Genomic DNA, 10,459 nt, shown 5'->3' on the forward strand with positions numbered 1-10,459 from the left:
ATTAGAGAAAACATTACTAGTTCTTAAATCTTAACCAGATTATATAGGGTTTTGAATTTTCAGTAACAATAATTTTCTGGTGTTCCCCATCAGGAGGCAAGGACTGCTGTCAGCTCCACTGGCATTAATCCAGGTTTCATTAGAAGAGAGGTTCTGAGAAGGAGAACTGAATTTTTATCCTAGTGCTTTTGTTCCTCTACAGTTGAAACTAAAAAAAAACCAAAAAAAAACAGGGCAATTTTGGAGAACTCCAGGGTCTGGGTTTTTTTGTATGAAGTAGAGAATTTGTTTTCTTCCAATTCTAACATAGCATGTGATGCTTAAATATTTTGTCAAAATTGTTGGTACTGTGTTTAGTTGTTGAGCTCCCTCACTTTTTTTTTTTTGAGGCTTGAGTTATCCGCACTCCCTAATTTAAAAAAAAAAAAAAAAAAACAAAGCAAACCTTTAATTTAATTTTAACGGTGCACAGGTGTATGGGTATTTAAGCAATTAAGAATCTCATATCCTTAGCTTTGTGGGCACTTCACTAGAAAAACTGGCTATCTGCTGGTTTGGAGGCTGCAGCGAGATTTACTCTTGGGGTTAAACCCCGTTACAAAGGCTGACCTCATTACGTAAATTACTAATTCACGATAAGACGATGCACGTTAGCTGTTTGCTTGGTGGAAGCAGTTTGCTGAAAGCCCTCTCTTGGGGAGAGCGTGGAGCAGCACTTGACACCTTGGCCTGGTTTGGAGCCCAGTGGATCCTCGGTCAGCGCGTGCTGCCAACGGGAGCCGCATCCGCTTGGGCTCGCTGCCAAATCTAGCTCCCACTCGGCTACCAAGGGTCACCACGGAGACGTTTTGTACCAGAACGATCATTTTAAATATCAGATTTCAGCCTTTGAGTGAGTATTGGAAGTTTATAGTTGCAGTTGCTTTTTAGAACATCTGCTTTTTCATAGGAAGGGGGGAAAAACACTTCAGGGAAGTTAAAAAGCCTTTATGATAGATTTGGCATTGCATGTTCATTAGAGTAGTAACCAGTTGCTCAGCAAAGAAGGGTCCATCCATAAATACTTTAATATTATTTATTAAATTATGGTGGACTTTAAAACATATCTAATAATAGCATTAAATGTTTCGGTGTTTAACAGGCGTACACATTGTTTTAACAACATCTACCAGTTGCGTGCTTTGCAACAGCTTTGTTACAGCTTCATCTGTTAGGCATTTAGTATGCATTCACTTAATTCATTTCTTCAGGAAAATAAAAGGGAATTCTCTCTGGTAGGTTGCAAAGGAATGTAGCTGCATCTAATGACCAGCTAAAAAATAGGATTGAGCATTTGTGAAAGAAGTGGAAATTTAAAGCTGTACTCACCTATAGTCATAACTCACTAGGAGCTTGTTTTTTGCCACCTTGCTCCAAGCTCTGCTGGCAACAGGACCTCCTTCAGTCATCATTGTCTGCTGCATGAAGGTGCTGCTGCTGTCTGGGCTGGGTTCCTGCTCTGACTGGGGTTTTAACACAGCTTAAATTAAGAAATAGAGCAATAGCCTTGATCCGTGGTACCAGGAATGGTTGGGACCTGCAAGTAATGCCTTAAGATGAAGATATTTTATATCAGGACACAGCCTATTTTGGTAAGGGGCAGTTTTCCAAAGCAGAGGGCTACCTTTCTCCCCTCCTACAGGCACTGTGCTCACCTGGCTGTGAAGGGAACCCTTCAGTTCCTCTTTGAGAAGCAGCATCTGCTGGAAGGATTGCAAAGGTGCCTTTTTTGGTAAGCTCCACCTCACGAGTGTCGGGCATCTGTTTGTTTCAGAGGAATTTGAGGGCAGAGCTCATTCTTCTGTTATCAGCTGATAACATGCCTTTAATGATATATTTATTGTGGATATATAAATCTGATGCTTATGAAAGGTTCTGTGCATGTAGTGCTTAGAGAAAGCAGTGCCTGGGAGATTTGTTTCTTGCTTTTTCTCACAAGGCAGAGGCTCACAGTTGGCATGCATTGTTAAACCCAGGTGAAATCACTAGTGCTTTAAGAAAAGGGAAAAATTAGGGAAGTGATTGTCCTTCTTTAGGGAAATGTTTGTCCTCCTGTACTCCACACTGGTGAAGCTGTACCCCCTCACACCTGGTGTCCAGTTCTTGGCCTTTCACTTCTAGAAGGACATTGAGGTGCTGGAACGTGTCCACAGAAGAGCAACAGAGAGACTGGAGCACAAGTCTGATGAGGAGCAGCTGAGGGAACTGGAGGGGCTCAGCCTGGGGGAAAGGAAGCTTGGGGAAGATCTTTTTGCTCTCTACTTCTCCCTGGCAGGATAGTGGAGCCAGGTGGATATTGACCTCTTCTGCCAGGTAACCAGTGACAGGACAAGAGGAAATGGCCTTAAGCTGCACTATGGTTGGTTATCAGGAAGAGTTTCTTCACTGAAACTCTTGTCAAGCAATTGGAACAGACTTCCCAGGGAGGTGGTGGAGTCACCACTCCTGGAAGTGTTCAAGCAATGACTTGACGTGGCACTTAGTGCCGTGGTCTTGTTGACAAGGTGATTGGTCAAAGACTGGACTCGATGACCTTGGAGGTCTTTTCCAACCTTAGTGATGCTTTGATTCTTTGAAAGACAAAAGTTATTTCTGAACATTTAGGACAAGAGTTTGATTGCAAATTATTTTTGCTGAACTCTTTCCTTTGGGCCCCTGAAACGAAAAGATGTTTCATTCTGATGATTAAATAGGTGAGACCAGCCAATGATTCCAGGATCGTGGCAGATAGCAATTTCTCTTGCTTTTAATCCGACTGGGATTGGTGTGCCTCCCAGGGCGATACTGGAGGAGAAGTGCACCTGTGTGGAGCTATGGCTAACCAGGCCTTACAGCGCCTGGGACGTCTGATTCCTCCATGGCAATCACTGTGTGTGCCATGAAGGTGGGGATATGTGTCTGAGAACTCTTAACCCAGGTATGTGCTGCACACTGGCAGGTTTCTGCCCCACCACAGCTGCTAAATAGGGAATTGGCTCTTTCCATGGCCAAGTGTTAAGTGAGGAGGAAACCTTTGGCCAGCAGGAAGAAGACACAGAGGGACTAATTGGAGTTTTGTCCAGTTTTTCCCTCCCCTACATATTTCCACAAGTTGAACAGTGTTAACTGGACACCAAGACACCAAACAGTTAAGGCAGAGATTTTTGGGGCATGGGTAACTGATACTGGCCTTGCAAGGCTGTTGCATTCAAGACTCCGTGTTTAAGTGCCTGAATATGGATGTTGGTGCCTTGCTTCAGGCGTTTGGTTTGCAAATGCTGGTGTTGGGTATTTGCCAGGAATGGAATTGGAATCTTTTGACTTTGTGGTTTAAGTCCTAGGCAGCATTTCTTCTTCTCAGCACACTGTATCCTGTGCTTATTCATATGGAGAACAAGCATGATACTTCCAGAGGGAAAATGATTTTCAGTGATGAACGAGAATACGTGGAATTTGGGGTTCTTGCATATGACTTTTTTTTTTTTTTTTTTTTTTTTTGATTGCTGTTAAAGAAGGAGTGTTTTATTTTCTCAATCCATCCCTCTCTTGGTTAATGGCTGCTGGAAGAGAGCTCCCTAGCATGGTTCCTTTTGCTGAGTTAATGGATGACTTTAAGGTTTCTGAGCCAGAGGGTGTAAATGCCCAGCCTGGTTTAGGACCTCCCTGTGCTGAAGAGAAGGAGGCTCTCCAGGGGAAAGTTACCCTCTTGCCATCCCAAAATAGACCGTGTCAGCCAGTCTTCTCTGTCCCTGAAGTGGCAAGGAACCGATAGGAAAAACTATATGGCAGGAAAGGGAAGGACTCCTCACGTCTCTGTTTCTCTTCTGGTCTCCTTGGATTTAGCATGATTTGGGGAGAAGAAGAAAGGAAATAAATTGGACTTCTGGAAAATGACTCTTGTGCCTGGGATAGGCAGTGGCCTGGCAGAGATGCCCCTGGAAAGTTATCTGTGAGAGCTCTGTGAATCTTGAGCATATTCAGAGCAGACTTATCTTGAGAGGATTTTGCTGGAGTGAGTGCCCAGAAAATACGCCTGAGCTGAGGGTCTTCTAGAGAGAGTTAGAAGTCCACCAGAAGGAAAAACTGGCCAGAAGGGAAAGGTGGGGCAGCAACAGGCTTGATACAGACCATCCTTCCCCAATGCTATAAATTCTTGCTTCAGAGAATACGGTTGTGAAAACCTCTCCATTAAATGGTTATTACCTTTTTTTTAATATATAGACAAATTGTTTTTTTCCCCCCTCACTTCATTCTGGGAGACGGCCGAACTGTTTTAACTGAAACTTTCCCAAATAACTCAGCCCAAGACAGAGACATGGGCTAGGAAAATATAATACCAAGCACAGAGACTTTGGCAATGTCTTTAGTAAATGAAAGCCGAATTTCTTAATGGAAAGTGTCAGGCACCCTTAGCCATAAGTAGTAGTAAAACTCAGCCTATAATTATGCAAATGAAGAGGGGGCATCTTTGCCAACTGGACCCGTTTCCCAAACATTGCATTCACTTTTAAGAATCTGGAGTAGTTGCATGATATATAACAAGGTGGTTGTAAAATGGCATTTTGAATGCGACGTGAGCATCCACTTACAAGAGTGAATAAAGTCTTTGTTAGAAAACACTAGGTCAGATTCAGCTGCAGCATGTCCTGGAGATGTGGGGCTGCGTGGGGCTTCGAAAAGTTTGCAAGAATTTTTCTACTGGTAGTAGAAACCAATGATCTTCTGACCGTCATAGCTTTTGTAAGCAAGGTGGGAGTTACAGCTGACGTGTTGTGAAAGGCAAGCTTGATGAATGGAGATTAAAAGGGGTAATCACTGCTGCTGGGATTGGGATTTTGCACGGTGTGCAGTAAGCAGACTGGGAAATACTTTTTTTTTTTTTTCCGTCTCTCCTGTGCATATAGTTTGTTCTCTGGGGGGGGTTCCTTCTCTTCTAAAGGAGTAGAAATTTGCCAGTAGTTCTAATGCAGATAGTGAGCTGAGAATGGTCATTCATATGTCTTGCCTATAAAATCAAAATTAAGGAGCTAAGAAAAGCAGCATCTGTGTTCTTACATTCTCCATGCCCTCTTGGGCTATGGAATGGGGACTGTCAAGGTCCCTCTAGACTTTTTCTCTTAGCTAGGTTTTGGCGATTCCCTTGTTCCGTTCTGCTCTCTTCCTTCGGCGCACTTGGATGCATTGGACGTGGAAAAACTAACGCTGTTTGGGTTTGTTCTATGCTCTTGGGATCATCTTGCTCAGGGTTTACAGAGCTGCTCAGAATAGATGCTCTGTGAACGCTCTGGGCCGTGTGTCGCGTGGCACCCGGCCATACACCGTGACACAGATGGTTCCTGCCAGCCTTTTTTTTTTTTTTCCCCCCCCCCTACAGAAGAAAGATGCCAGCATTAACTAATCCATAAAGCTCCCTCATGCTGGGCATCCACCCAGTTAGAGCGGTTCAAACCTCCATGGTGTCTTAAACTCTCTTGTTGATGTTGTTGCCTTGGTGCTCCATTTCCTCCCGGAGCCAGCTCCAGGCTGTTATTGCAGCGCGGGTAGACGGCGCAGCGCCGGGCGGTCAGCAGAGAGGACAGTGGCAGTTTTATGTTTTTGGAGCACAGTTTTTGCTCTGGGAAACAACCTGCCTCGGTGGAAGGGCTTCTCTCAGATCCCCTGCTCTTGTTGTTTTTTTAGGATGCAGTCCTCGCTGGTGAAACAAAGAGTATCTTTCTTAGTCTGGGAGATGGTGGCGAGGGCTATGCAGTGGTTTTTTTCAGCGTAGGTAAAGCTAGGATGTGGCTTTATGGCTTCCATCTGGAAGAAAATCCAGCCCACATCCTTTGGGAATAAGTGTCTTCTGTGGGAGGATCCCTGGACACAAGGCATCAGTACTCTGAGCTTGCTGATGGTGGGGAACAACCAGAGCACTAAGCAAGTCAATCGCTTGGATTTCTAGGAGGGCAAGATGGAAATTACCGAGCAATTATAAGAGGTGGCAGATGACAAATAGAAATGCCTTTCTCCTAATTTTTCAGCAGATGATCTCATTTTACACCAGATCCTCAGCTGCTGTAGATCAGACTACTCCCTTGAAGCCTGTGCTGATTTGCACCTGCTACAGAGCTGGCAGTGGCATGCTCGATTTTAGAAAGAAAATAATTGCGGTTGTAGTGTAAAATCAGCTTAGTTTTGGATTAGAGAAGCTTTCAGCATTTCAGTCACTCTGGAGGTTGCATGCACCACATGTTTGCAGGCTGACACACACAAACTTCTTTCCTGTCTTTCAGGTGAATCTGTGTGTTCATCCGCCTCAGAGGCTGTTTTGGAAAATTCTCAGACTTCTCCCTAAGTGTTTGTCTGCATTATTTATCTTGAAAGCAGGGGTTTTAAAAATAATTCTTACCAGACCCATTTGGCCCCATACCCTGTGAGTTTAACTCATTCAAGTTTAATTCTATGATATCAGGCAGGATAGATGAATATTGTGAGATATTGTCTAAGTAGGCTGCAGTTTGAAATCTGCCAAAAGATAACGTTCTTTTTGCTCAGATTAGCCCCTCAAGAACTGATTTATTATCTAGTGCAGGGAATATGATATGGGCTCCTGTATTCTGTGATCTCAAGGTGATGTTCTGTCTTCCCTCTCCTCTCTTTTTGCCTTTTATAACCCACCATCTTGGTTTTTTTGGGTTTTTCTTTTTATTATGCAGCTGAGAAGTCAGAGATGCTGCTGCTGTTCAGACCACATCAGTAGTTCCTGGGGTGCAGGCATATGCACAGACAGAATACCGTCGGCACATCATGCTGAGGGTTACTTAAAACATCCCTGCAAAGCAGCTGATTTACGTTGGCCCCGGGAAAGGGGTGAGCTGGAATCGTGAGGAGGCTCTTAAACTTTAACCACGTCTTCTTCAAGGCAGAGAAAAATATCCATCCCGTCAGATAGGAGAGCGGTGGTTCAACTCCTCCAGCTTTTTAAAGGAGGCAAAAACAATGCGCTGCATATTTACATGGAATCCCCTTAAGGACATCCGTCATGCTGCTGATTGAACTGAAAGTCTCTCCCCAGTTTAATGTTATGCCTTCAGGCAGTCGAAACCCAATAGACTCAGTTACTCTGCTCCAGATCCTAGATTGCCAGCACAGGCAGCTTTTATTCTTGCCCTTATTTTTCCAGAAGCACAGAACCTTCACTTCTAAATCACTGGCTTTGTGTGGGTTTTCTAGGCCACTTCCACTTACGTTTTGGAGCCTGGCCCTGTGCTGGATTTGTGGTTAGTGTTTTATACATTAACATCTAGCAGCCATGCTTTCCTTGCTTCTAGTTCCATGTGGTGCATTAGGCAAGTTATTGAACTGATTTCCTTCCCTTCGTTGTGACACACATCAAAGGGGCTAGGTTTCCATCCATCACCTTTTATCCAGAATTTTGCATTGCCTTTAGGATTTGAACTCCAACTACCACCATAAACCTCCCCCGCCCCCAAAAACCAAAAATCCCAAACCCTATCCCCCCAAGGAAAAAAAAAAAAAAGGCAAACAAAAAACCCCCAAACAAACGAAAAAAATCAAACAAAACCCTCCCCCTCTAAACTGGCCAAAGAGAATAGAGGAAAGCAATTATTTGAAAGTTACTGTGTTGATTTCTAAAACCAAGTTTGCTTTCCTTATTCGCTCCTGCTGTCCTGCTGCCACTGAGTCTACTTGCTGTCTGCAGCAGAGGCTCATTTTTCTCAGCCAGCTTGCTTGTTTGCTCACTCTGTGGCCTAAATCTGGGAAGCTTGGCCACAGCATTAAAAAAATACATGTTAATTTGTGGAAGAAGAGTAGATTCCTTTAAAGGAGAAAGCTGCAGAGGTTCAGAGGTTTCCCCAGCAGAGGCATCATTTGACCAGTTGACTTTACAGCCGTAGATGCGTCTCCTTTGACATAATTGGAGGAAAACAAACAACAGACATTTAGGACACCTTCTGCAAGATGAAATTTCCAGTTCCCAGCTTTCACCAGCTGATTACAAATAAGCCAGAATTGAACAGCAACTCTGTCACCAGTGTCAAAATTTCCCCAGCTAGAGAGGGTTTCCATCAGGAGCCCTCTGGCAGGTGTTTCACAGAGACCAGAGGATTATCTCCTTTAGGTGACCCTTTATAAAGCCAGCTTTACTCATTGGATGTAAAGTTCAGTATTCTGCCAGCAACTTTCACATTTGTGAGCTGAATGTCCCATCTTGTGGCAACTCCTGCATTCTACAGTGTTCAGCTTGCCCACGTATCCTTAAGGCAATCCCAAAGAGCGAGGCAAGTGTGGATCCCCCCTTTCTCTCACTGTTTATCCTTGATGTTTTTAAGGTACTGCACATTTGCAAATCTGATGCGTTGTTTCGCAGTTTCTGTGAGCGTTGCCAAGTCCACAAGTCTTAGATTAGACAGAACAATCTCAGATCAGGCTCACCCAGTCAATTTTTGACTTCAGTCATTGATAATGACGGATGAACATTCCTGATAACCTGTCTTCCAAGATGCTTCCAGGTGAGCAGCCCCTGGTCAGTGTTACGGCTCTGCCACGTATACTTGTCATTCTTTCCCCTTGCTGTCTGGTTAAACTATGAAACTTGAACCCCATCAGGCAAGCATAGAATTTGCCGGGGGACTTGAAACACCTCGTTAGCTATACAAGGGCTTTCAAGGCTCTTAACAGATTTCTCCATTAAACCCATAAATTTCTCCATAAATTCCGTTTTATACTTGAATCCTAGTCGGTACCACCAACTGTGGCATCATCAAGGAATAAATTATGACTGCTAGGAGGCTCTCCTTGCTGGTCCTTCCTCTTAAATCTCTGGCTTGCAGTAGGATAAGGTGCTCATATGCGCATCTCCCTGCAGCATGTCCATTGCTCTCTCTCTTGCATTCTGGCCAAAAGGAAAGAGGAAAGGTTGCAGGGGTGAAAACGCTGTCCGTGTGACACCAGAGGACCCTGGGCTACCTGCCTGCATGAAGGCTGTGACCACAGAACCGTGCAGGGATGAGGACACGTAATCCTGCATAAAGGATGGACAAAACAGAATTCTCCGGGTCTGAGGTCCATTTACCTGGATGGTGAACCCTTCTCTGCATGAGCTGTGTGTTGCATAGAAGGACAAACTCAACCTGCCTTTCACCTCTCAATCGTTTATACACTGCTCAGAAACAAAGTTTAGTATGTTTAGCAAGAAGGAAACAGAAATTTAAGGATAATGAGTGTGATGTCCCCCTCACGGGTATCAGCCCACAGAGCTTGTGGGCTGCCTAGGGGAAGAATAAGGTATCTTTAAAGATATATATCAGGACAGCTGCACTCAGCCCCCTCATCCTTTCCAGTCTGATTTTTTTTCTTTTTGGTTCCACATTAACCTTTTAATATCCAAATCATCCTGTGGCAAGGCATTCCCCAGTTCAGCCAAGTCCTGTCACAGCACTGCAGCTCCAGATACACCTGACAGCTCTGAAGGATCTCTGGCTCTTTGGGAGGTTGTGTTTCTGTGGCACCTACATTTCCCAGGTGTGACCAAGGGAAAAGGTACAAGTTATAAGGACCTAGCATGGAGAACCGAGGCAAGGTCTCTAATTTGTAACTGGAAGTGCTGAAGGTGCTCAGCTAAGGGTTTCAAAACTAAAAAGCTGTGGCAAGAAGCCTTGATAACTAAAGAGGGATAATTCAGTGGTCCTGAATTGAGAGTAATGCAAACAGGGCGCTACATCAGAAATGAGCTGTGTAAATATCTAGTGGGGATGGGGGTGGCCCTCACCAAATCTGCTTGTATGAACTGTAGAATTTACTCTGTGTGACACAGTAGTGACACGGGCAGTATTTCAAGGAGGGAAAGGAAAATTTCAAGGGTTGGAGCCTGCATTTAAATTCAGCCTGCAGGAACAGTTTACATAACCAAGGCTGTGACTGTGCCATTAAGGTGGCCCCTCATGAGTTCATCCAGTTCTAATTATAAAGCCACATTATTACACTCTGTGGAAATAACAGATACAGAACCCAAGAGCAGTCCTAGGGGTTTCAGTCTTCAGTTAGGTATTTCCTTGCTCTGGAATTCTTAAGAGAATGAGTCAAATAAACAGAAAGGACCTGGCTCTGAATTAAACTCTGTAGCTCTCAAAATTTCGGTGCTTTCATTTCTCTCCTCCTTTCCAATTACTCTAAGACTGTTTTTTTGTTTGTTTGTTTTTCTTTTTTTTTTTTTTTTCTCCGAGAAAGATTTAAATATACCAAAGAAGCACCATTTTCAAATTCCAGCAGGTGATTTCCAAACCTCATTAGCAACAGCCAAGATGTGGAGAGCACGCGCCTCTTGCGAGGGGTCCGGATCCACTGCTCAGTGCAAATCTGCAGAGCTCCTGCGAGTGCTGCAGATTTGCACCAGCTGGACGTGCAGACTTGCCTTTCCACCAGCACATATGCTACCCCT

At 44.2% G+C, this 10,459-nt stretch overlaps 1 long non-coding RNA gene across 1 annotated transcript; it reads left to right on the forward strand.

Moving 5' to 3' along the window:
• Window positions 1-579: 579 nt before the first annotated feature.
• On the forward strand, window positions 580-9,291 carry LOC120750596 (uncharacterized). The gene is made up of 3 exons (XR_005700063.2): window positions 580-892; window positions 1,682-1,771; window positions 6,714-9,291. It is a non-coding gene; the product is annotated as an uncharacterized LOC120750596 (long non-coding RNA).
• The last annotated feature ends 1,168 nt before the right edge of the window (window positions 9,292-10,459 follow it).

Source organism: Hirundo rustica, chromosome 3 (assembly GCF_015227805.2).
Source record: "Hirundo rustica isolate bHirRus1 chromosome 3, bHirRus1.pri.v3, whole genome shotgun sequence".
Lineage (NCBI taxonomy): Eukaryota > Metazoa > Chordata > Aves > Passeriformes > Hirundinidae > Hirundo > Hirundo rustica.